We start from the raw sequence: 10927 nt of genomic DNA, 5'->3' as shown, positions 1-10927 counted from the left end.
CTTTACATCAGAGGATTCAGAAAGCACATGGCTTTTTTTTTTTTTAAAGAGAGAGGTCACTAAGACATCAGAATAATCACACTGGTATCATAAAAGCAATGATTGTGGGAAGGCCTTGACATAGAGTTCATACTTGACTGCACATGGGAGGAATTATGCTAGAGACAAAACTTATGGAAGACCTCTTGTTTGAACATAGACCTTTAGGCTTCTAGGTGACACAGTGGATAGTGTTACTGCTGCAGGCATAAGACCGGAGTTCAAATTCAGTCTCTTTTACTTAGTAGATATGTGATACTGGGCAAATCACTTGACCTATTACTGCCTCAGTTTCCCCCATCTGTTGTAGAATGTGTATACTAATAACACCTACCTCTTAGGATTAATGTAAGGATCAAATGAGATAATGCCTGTAAAGTCCTTTGCAAGCATTAAGTCATTATTTCAATGCTAGCTATTCTTATCATTCTTTGGGCCATAAGTCTCAGAATCATTGGCTAAAAGATAGGGAGAAATTAAAAAAGAATTCAAGTACTGTGGAGCCCCAGTCAGGATAGCTCAAGATCTAGCAGCTTTTATATTAAAGGACTGGAGGGCATGGAACATGATATTCCAGAGGGCAAAGGAAATGGGATTACAACCAAGAATCACCTACCCAGCAAAACTGAGCATAATCTTTCAGAGGAAAAAAATGGGACTTCAATGAAAAAGAGGTCCTTCAGGTATTTGTGATGAAAAGACCTGAACTGAATGGCAAATTTGACTTTCTAATACAAGACCCTAGAGAACCATAAAAAATTGGAGTTGGGGGACATACCTGGGGTCGTGCAGTGGGTGACTGTCTTGTGTCTGAGGACGGGTTTTGGCTGGGATCCCCTTGGGTCCTGTATACTTTGTCCACTGTGTCACCTAGCTACCCCATGATATCTTTAGGGTTAAATTGAGGGGTGAGGGGAATGCACTGGGGGAGGGGGAAGGGCAGAGGTGAAATCCTACATGAAAGAAACAGGAAAAGGCTTATGGAGTGGGGGAAGAGATGGGAGAGGAGCAGGGCAGTAAATGAATTTTACACTCATCAGAAAAAGCTCAAAGACCTTACACTCATCAGAGTTGCCTCAAGGAGGAACTAACACACCCACACCCAACTGGGTGGAATAATCTATTTAATCTGGGCAGTAAATGAGCCTGCACCACCTAGTTTCCCCTGGACAGCATCTTTCAGCAAATTATCAAAGAAAACTGCCCTTAGATCCAGAGTAGAAAATAGAAATTGAAAGAATGAACCAATTTCCTCCTGAAAGAAATTCCAAAATGAAAACTCCCAGGAATATTATACCCCAAATCCCAAACACCTAGGTTAAAGAGAAAATATTGTGAGTAGCCAGAAAGAAACAATTCAAATATCATGAAGCCAGTCACACAAGCCACACAAGATTTAGCAGCTTCTATGTTAAAGAATTAGGGAACTTGGAACATGTTATTCAAGATGGCAAAGGAACTAGGTTTACAATCAAGAATCAACTTCCTAGCAAAACCGTACAATCTTTTTTTTGGGGGGGGTGGGGGTGGATGTTCAATGAAATACAGGACTTTAGAGCATTCTTGATGAAAAGCCAGAGCTGAAAAAAAAATTAACTTTCAAATATAAGACAAGAGAAGCATAAAAAGGTAAATAGGAAAGAGAAATTATAAGGGATGACATAAAGTTAAATTGTCGACATTCCTACATGGGAAGATAATACTGGTAACTCCTGAGAACTATCATTATTAGGGCAATTAGAAAGAATTGAAGACATGACTATAAGTTAACTATATTGGGATATATTTTTTAAAATTAAGGGATGAGGGGCAGCTAGGTGGTGCAGTGGATAGAGCACCAGCCCTGGAGTCAGGAGGACCTGAGTTCAAATCCGGCCTCAGACACTTAACACTAGCTGTGTGACCCTGGGCAAGTCACTTAACCCCAATTGCCTCACCAAAAAAAACCCAAAAAACAAAAAACAAACAAAAAAATTAAGGGATTAGAAAGAGTTGTACTGAGAGAGGGGGGAGAGGTAACGTGGGAAAATTTCTCACAAAAGTTGCAAAAAAAGCTTTTAAAGTGGATGGGAAGATGTTGCAAGTTGGGGGAGGGAGAATGCTTGAACCTTACTTTCATTGGAATTGTTTCAAAAATCTAATACACTCAGTTGGGGATAGGAATTTACCTTATCCTACAGTAAAAAAGAAAAGGATAAAAAGAGGGATGGAGGCTAATAGAAGGGAGAGAGTATTACATGAGGTGGTGGTCAAAAGCAAAACATTTGAATAGGGACAGGGTGAAATGAAGGAAGGATAAATAGGGAGGAAATACATAGCAATAATAACCATGAAAATTTTGTTTTACAAGTCTCTGATAAAGGCCTCATTTCTCAAGTATATAGAGCTGAGTCTAATTTATAAAAATACAAGTCACTGCCCAATTGATAAATGGTCAAAGGATTTTAAAAGACTTTCAGAGAAAGAAATCAAATCTGGAATCATGAAAAAATGCTCTAAATCACTGTTGATTTGAGAAATGCACATTAAGAGAATTCTGAAGTACCATTTCACTCCTGTCAGATTGACAAATATGATAGAAAACGAAAATAACAAATGGTGGGGATGTGGGAAAATTGGAACACTAAAGACAACTAAGGAGTTGTGAATTGATTTAGTCATTCGAAAAGTCCTCTTTATCATTGAAGTCCCATTTTTTCCCCCTGAAAGATTATAATCAGTTTTGCTAGGTAGGTGATTTTTGGTTGTAGTCCCAGTTCTTTTGCCCTCCAGAATATTAGATTCCATGCCCTTCAGTCCTTTAATGTAGATACTGCTACATCATCTGCTATCCTTACTGGAGCTCCACAGTATTTGAATTCCTTTTTTCTAGCTGCTTGCAACATCTTCTCCTTGACCTGGGATCTCTGGAATTTAGCTATAATATTCTGGAAGTTTTCATTTTGGGCTCTCTTTCAGGAGGTCATTGGTGGTTTCCTTTCTCTCTCAATTTGAGGCAGAAGGAGAAGAAAATATTTGCTGATTGAAAAAAAATTAATTTTAATGCAAGAAGAAAACACATTTAGATATATTTCACAATTGTGGCTTAGGAGTATTCTTCATCCAGTATTTAGAGGGTTTTTTTTTTTTTTGAAAAATGGTTAATTCTAACTACATGCACTTTTAAAAATTTGAATAAAATAAGTGAAGATCAAATAGGAAAAGAAATTGTAGAATGGAGAATATAGCTAGTGATACATCAAATATAACCAATAAAAGCCATTTATATCCAAGATATAGAGAGAATTGACACTGGTATGTACTGAGAACTATTGCCAATATTGTGAATGCTGAAAGGATACCATTTTCAAAAGGACCGACAATTATAATTGACCACATAAAAACATGTTCTAAAAAAGCAATAAAGTCAAATTAAAAATATTTCTCAACAGGCCTTGAAAATTGGAAAAAATGACAAAAAGTAAATCAAGATTTTAATTTTTTAAGTGTTGAAATCCATAAACAAAATTATATACACAATTTATTATGTGTAGCTTGGTTTTCTTTTTAGGCAACTAAAAAAAACTGCAACATGGCACTTTCAAAGCAGCCCTCTGGTTCAATGTTGATTCCTCTGGCCTTCCTCTTATATTCCATATACATGCATGTATATATACATGTATATCCATCAATTTCATTATTTTCTTTTTTGGGAGGAGGGGCAATTCTATTCCTAGTTCCCATCATACTGTAATCATCCTCCCAAACAACTAGGGAAAAAATGAAGTTTTCATCATGGAAACACAGTCAAGCAAAACAAAGAGTCAAATACCACGTTGTTCATATCCCAGAATGTACTTTTTATTCTACATCTTGAATCCACCTCTTTTTAGGAAGGCAGATAACAGAGATGCTTATAAGTCCTCTCAAATAATGTTTGACCATTACAAATAATCAGAGTTGTGATAGCTTTCAAGTTGTTGTCTTTATATTGTAATTATTAGTACCCTTGGTTACACTTCATTCTGCATCAGTTCATATATTTCTTCCCAGGTTTTACTGAAATTGCCCATTGTTTCTGGCACATCAATGTTCCATTCTATTCATGTATCAAAATTAATTAAGTATTTTCTCTATTGAAATACATTGTGGAAAAAAAAGAAATACATTGTGTTTTGGTTTCCAGTACTTTGCCATAGCAAAAGAAGCTGTTATTGATATTTTCATATAGTTGGGTCCTTTAACTCTTTCTTGGATTTCTTTAGGGGGATGTGTCCATTCTTGCTGTCACTGAGTCAAAATGGATACACAATTTAGGGATTTATGGGTTTCACAGCCTCACCAATGGTGAATTAATGTGCCTATTTCCCCCCAAAGCCGCCAACACTTGTTCTTTTCTTTTCTTTTTATCTTTTCCATTTGCATACATTTGAAGTAGAAACTTAGAGTTGTTTAATTTGCATTTTTCTAATTATTAGTGATTTGAGCATGTTTTTTTTGCACTTTTTTTTTAAAACTTAATTTTCTTTTTTAAATTAACAAGCATTTATTTTCTCTCTCTCTGACTTGGCCTCCCCCAGTTGAAAATTAATACAAAACTCTTGTAACAAATATACCATAAAGTGAGTTGAATTCCTTAGTTGTCTATGTCCAAAAATTCCTGTCAATATTCACTGAGTCCCTGACCTCTGGAAGCACCTCTCCTCATTGGCTACTGCATTACTTATCAGAGTTCTTAAATTACTCGAGTTGGTTGTGTTGACAATGTTACCACTATATGTTTTGCTCTGCTGGTTTTCCTCACTTCATTTTTTGTTTCATACACATTTTAATAAGTTTCTGTATCTTTTCTCTTTCAAAATGTCTTCTTGTAAAATTGTATTCTATTACATTGATATGTCATGATTTTCTCAGCCATTAGGGCCATAGATGGGTATGTCCTTTTTCCAATTCTTTGCTATAACAAAAAGAGCCACTACAAATATTTTTGAACATTTGCTTTCTTTTTCTATTTCTTTAGTCTTGCTGGCATATAGGCTTAATAGAGGTGTCCCTGGGTCGAGTATGAATAGTTCAGAACTCTGTGCATAGCTCCAAACTGTTTTACAGAAATGACAACAGTGTCAGTGTAGCTAACAGTCTTCAAGCCTGCCAACATTTGTAATTCTTATTTGCTTGTCATCTTTGCCAACCTGATAGTTTTTCTAGTTATTAGTGACTTGGATTAGTGATTACAGATGTGGAACATTTTTTTAATATGGTTCTTGATAACTTGTATTTCTTCCTTTGGAAAGTACAAAAGAAGAAATTCAAGCTATCAATACTTATATGAAAAAATGCTCTAAATCACTAAAAATGAGAGAAATGCAAATGAAAACAATTCTGAGTTGCCACCTCATAACCATGAGATTCACTAACATGACAGGAAAGGAAAAGGACCAGTGCTAGATGGGATGTGGGAAAATAGAGACACTAATGCACTGTTAGTGGAGTTGTGAATTGGTTCAACCAATCTGGAGGACAATTTGGAACTCTGCCCACAGGGCTATCCAATTGTGCATACCTTTTGACCCAGAAATGCCACTCCTAGGTCTGTATCCCAAAAAAATCAAAGAAAGGGAGAAAGTACCTAATGTACAGAAATATTGACAGCCTTTCTTTCTGTGGGGGCAAACAGTTGGAACCTGAAAGGATACTCATCTATTGGGGAATGGTCAAATAAATTGTGGCATATGATTATAGTATTGAATAATATTGGTCAGTGTTAGGATTGAAATGAAGGTAAACTAGGGCAGCTAGGTGGCGCAGTGGATAGAGCACTGACCCTGAAATCAGGAGGACCTGAGTTCAAATCCAGCCTCAGACACTTAACACTTACTAGCTGTGTGACCCTAGGCAAGTCACTTAACCCCAATTGCCTCACCAAAAAAAAGAAATTAAGGTAAACTGAGAGGCAAGGTTCAGAGCATGATCAATTTATTTGTTAGGCTAGTGGTAACCAGTACATTGGATCAATGACCTCTCTCAATGTACAAAGACCCTGAGTGAAGACCGACAGAGTCTTTTATAACAATTAGTAGAATGACAGAGCCAAATCTCCAGCTCTATAAGTGTGTTTTCTTCTGATTGGCCTGACATTACATCATGACCATCCTGATTGATAGATATTTTAATGAGGAGGTTGGTTAAGAGTCATCTTAGTTGTTCCTCATTACTTCCTTGTTGGGAGAGGGGAGTAATCCTTCAGGGTAGGAATAGTTTGCAGTCTTGGGTGTAGTCTGCAATGAACGTTTTGACTGAATCAAATTGTATTTGGGGTGAGCGGGTAGTGGGTGAGCTTACAAAAATAGACAATACAAGGACAAAGATTCTATTCACAATAGAATGGAGTCCTGAGTCAAGGTAACTACAAGATGAGAACTTGGCCTTTAGCCAAAGTTTCTCCCAGAACGTTGTTGTCATTGTTGTTGTTTGTCCTTCCTTTTCAAAGAGGACCAATGACATCACAGGGTGATGAAGAGACTCCCATGTGAATTGGATTTCAGTGAGGCAGAGTTGCATGGAATTATGAGTCTCACCCTCCCAGAGTCATCCAAGTCCAGTGGCAAGACAAAAGCCAAGATGACTGGTGATGGCCATGAATGCAATGGATGCCCTTGGTGTCTTTGATATTTGAGCGAGCTCTAAGCACTCCACAGTACCTCTTTCAGCCCCTTTCATGGCCATTGGGACAAATTGTTCTCATTTGTCCATTTTATGGGAGAAATCTTCACATGCTTGGAGTAGACCTCTCCTTAACTCACCAACAGGTCTGAGACCTGTCAGTTATCCTCAACCTGATTTGGCCCGCTTGCCAAGACAGTTTGCCAGGGTGTGGCCACTGCAATGCTACAGCTTCTTGGAGACACAGGTGAGAGTTGAATGTAAAGTAGACACCAAAGATGGATGAACATCCCTGAAAAGGACTTGGCAGCCCTCACATCAGAGGTGCTAGTCTTCCTTGAACACCCCATATACCTCCCAGGATGTAGGTGAAGGATGGCATTACAAAGGTAAGGAGTTTGAACTTACACAGGTGTGGGAGAGTATTAAACCCAAGTCAGCTTAAGTCTTCAAAATAGAATGAAAATCAATTTCCAGTTTTACAGGTGTCAGAAAGGACAAGCAGGATGGTTTCAGAAAAACCTGGGAAGAGTTATATGTACTGATGCAAAGCGAAGTGAACAAAAACTAGGAGGACATTGTACACAGTAATAGCAACATTTAACAATAATCAATTGTGGGAGACTTGGGTAGTCATATCAATGCAAAGATTAATGATGTTTTACAAAGTACACCTGATGAAAAATGCTATCCACCTCTGGGGCAAGAACTGATGGGCCCTGAAGCACGTTTTCTCTTTGTATTTCCACATTAGTTATGTGGAGGCTAACTGGTGGTCCATGGCGTCCTATTCATAATGGCTTAAATATTTCTGGCCCTTTCAATGGGTGGGAGAGGTGAAGAGAGGGAAAGAACTTGGAACCCAATGAAGAAAGTAAGAAAATTGCCTGTTCATAACTTTTGACCATAGGTCTATTGGAGAACAGGTCACTTTTTCTAAGGTTGCATCTGTTCTTACATACCTTGAATAGGAGGCCTTTATCAGAGAAACTTCCTGAAAATCTTTCCCCCAATTGATTCCCTTTCAATTCTAGATGCAGTGGGTTTGGGGTTTTGGGATCAGAATTGCTAATTTTACATTCTCTGATCTCCTCTATCCTTTGGTGTTGAACTCTTCCTCTACCCATAATTGCAAAATGTATCTTCTTTACGGCTTCCCTCATTTGTTTGGGGTGAGCTTTTCTATCTTAGGCAGGTATTCAGTTAGAGCTGATCTTGATCTAGTGTGAGATGTTGGTCTAGCCCTACTTTCTGCCAGATCACTTTCCAGTTTTCCAGGTATTTTGTAGTGATTATCAAGTCCTGGCTCCCCAGTTGAGGTCTTTGAGTTTGTTGACTGAAGGTTCTTATACTCATCTTCCTTTGTGTATTATGCTCTTCACCTCTTTGACATATCAACCTCTATATTTTTTAATGTCATACAAAGTTTTTTTTGATGACCACTGCTTTGTAGTCAGTCTGGTACAGAATCCACTGCCCTGTCTGTTGCAGCACCCTGCCTTCCTCTACACAGTTCTGAATATCAATTTGAATGATAAGAAAATTGATCAAACTCTCCATACCTTTAGTCCACCGACTGCTATGAAACTTATGATCCCAGGAAAAAAATAGTAGCTTGCATTTACATAGTGATTTAATACAAAGCACTTTACAAATATGATCTCATTTGATTTTCTCACCAACCCTGGGAGGTAGGTGATATCATTATTTCCATTCTGTAGATGGGGAAACAGGCAGGAATAGTTTAAGTGACTTGTCCAGGGTCACACAGCTAGTAAGTATCGGACTTAATTTGAACTCAGGTCTTCTGACTCCAAACACAAAACACTATCCATTGAGTCACCTAGTTGCCTAAAGAAATTATTCCAAAATGAGTGTCCAACAGATTCCAAAGTATTTATATTAGGACTTTTTGTGCCAGTAAAGAGGTAGAAACAGTGAGCATCAATGATGTAAGAAATGGCTGGAGAAGTGATGGTATAGGAAAGCTATGGCATATTATTGAAGAAAAATGACAAACATTGGGATGTCAGAGAAAGATTCATTACATATCTCAGGTTTTATGCACAGGATGAAATCCCAGATGTCCCATGAAGTCTGTGCTGCCACAAAAGGCCTTCCCTCATTGAATAGATCCTCAGGTGTTATCTCCAGTAGGATTTCTCCAGTGAACAGTCAAGTCTTAGCTCTAGGTGAAGGTCTTCCTGTAGCCATTCCTTTGATAAGGCTTCTTTCCAGTATGAATATTTTAATGGTGGATGTCCTCCTCCTTCCAGCAAAAGGCATGTCCCCAGTAAGCCCATTCATGAATGTAAATCCTCTGATGTAAATAAGAGATGATCTCTGGCTAAAAGCCTTCTCACATTGAGTCCATATAGGGCTTGTCTCCTGAATTAATTTTCTGTTGTCTAACAAGTTCTGTGGGGCAGGTAGATTACATAGTAGATATAGAGCCAGGCCTGGAGTCAGGAAGACCTGACCAGCCTCAATCACTTCAAATCTAGCCTCAGACACTTGCTAGCTATGGGACCCTGTTTGCCTCAGTTCTTCACTTGTAAAATGAGCTGGAGACTCCTAAGTATCTTTGCCAAGAAAATCTCAAACAGGGCCATAAAGAGTGAGACAGACTGAACAGTGACAATCTCTGTACCCTGAATACCTTCATTTATTGCAGTGACATGAGTGCAATCAAATAGGAATTCTCGAATGGCAAATAAGGGATGATTTTTGTCTGAAGATTTTATTACGTTGATTACATTCATAAAGTTTCTTTCCAATGTTAATTTTCTGATGTCTAATGAACTTTGAGCTCTGGCTGAAGGCCTTTCCACCCTCGTTACATATATAAACTATTTCTGGTAGGGGCTGGAAAGGAGTGGAGTGGGAGTGGCTAAGAAGTTAATTAATAATAAAGAAATGATTTTTATGATGATTTTCTGGTCACTAATTATGAAAATTATAAAATTGACCTGGGGGTTAATATGCACTACCTTAAGATATGTATATCTGTAACTTGGAGACTTGCAATGGCCTATGTTTCTCTGGGTTTTGAGAGAACAATCATGTATTCACAGTATGTCTTCAAGTATAGGAATGTGGTTATTTTTTCCCACTTCTATTGATTTATTTTTGCTCCAGGATGGATGTAAAGTAGACAGAAAGGGCAAAAAAAGACCTTGAATGTACTTAATAAGGACTGAAGATAAATGTTTTTATTATTAAGTGCTATTGGACAAAGATGAAAAAAATAATAACTGTACCTTGCCCTCAACTGATTAGTGAAACTTGCTATTTGAGGAAAAATCTCTTGAGACTATATAAAATTCAGCATTTTTCTGAGTTCTGAATTCAGGTATAATTGTCTGAATTATTACACCAGTAAACTTCCATTCAAAAGAAATGCCATGAGCTGGTCAACGTGAGTGTGATCTGAGAATTGCTGCAGGTTGCTTTTTGTATCTGAGAAGGTTGAGAAGACAGCCTTACAAAAGTGAGGGCAGGAGCCTTTTGAAGTTTTCCCATTGTGATAACTCCTTTGTGATTAGGCTTGTTTCTCTGAGTCCAGTGATGATACCTTGTAAATAATGTGGAACTTTGCTACATGATTGACTATTCTAAAAAGTTAACTGTGACTCTTATCTGGAATGGACCAGAGCTAAGGAAGCTTTATCCTCTTAAGGTCAGTCTGGGCCCTTGAAGGGACAGTCTTGATATTCTTACAACCATGTCCCTCTCTCTTCCTTTCCTAACAAATTTCTAAAACCAGGGCAGGTGAATTGTAAATAATGAATCTCATAGTTACAATACTTAAACATCTTTGAGTTACTGTAATGTGATACAAGTTTACAAGACCTTATTGGTTTTATTTTTATTATTCTGAATGGATGCTCACCATTTCTTTCAATTTTCCAACCTAAGCAAGTAAGGAAAATGAGCTAGCAGGCTTGGCAGCCATCTCCCTGTTAAGAGCTATGTATTCTTGTGTAACATCAGGTCTGAAGTGTCACCTCTTTTCTAGATGATCTGATGAGATACATAAATATGTATCTCTCTCTATGTGTGTATATATATATATATACACATATATATATATATATATATAATGTATGTATTTCTCCCCTCAACAAAGGTGAGGGTGGAGTGGGTTGGGAAACCTAGGACAAAGATGTGATATGATCAGTATGTAAAAGTTTTAAATTTTAGGCAAAAATTTTAGTTTCAAATTTTAACAGGGGCAGCTAGGTGG

This window comes from Dromiciops gliroides, chromosome 3 (assembly GCF_019393635.1).
Source record: "Dromiciops gliroides isolate mDroGli1 chromosome 3, mDroGli1.pri, whole genome shotgun sequence".
Classification (NCBI taxonomy): Eukaryota; Metazoa; Chordata; class Mammalia; order Microbiotheria; family Microbiotheriidae; genus Dromiciops; species Dromiciops gliroides.
Note: the sequence above shows the minus strand (reverse complement) of the source record.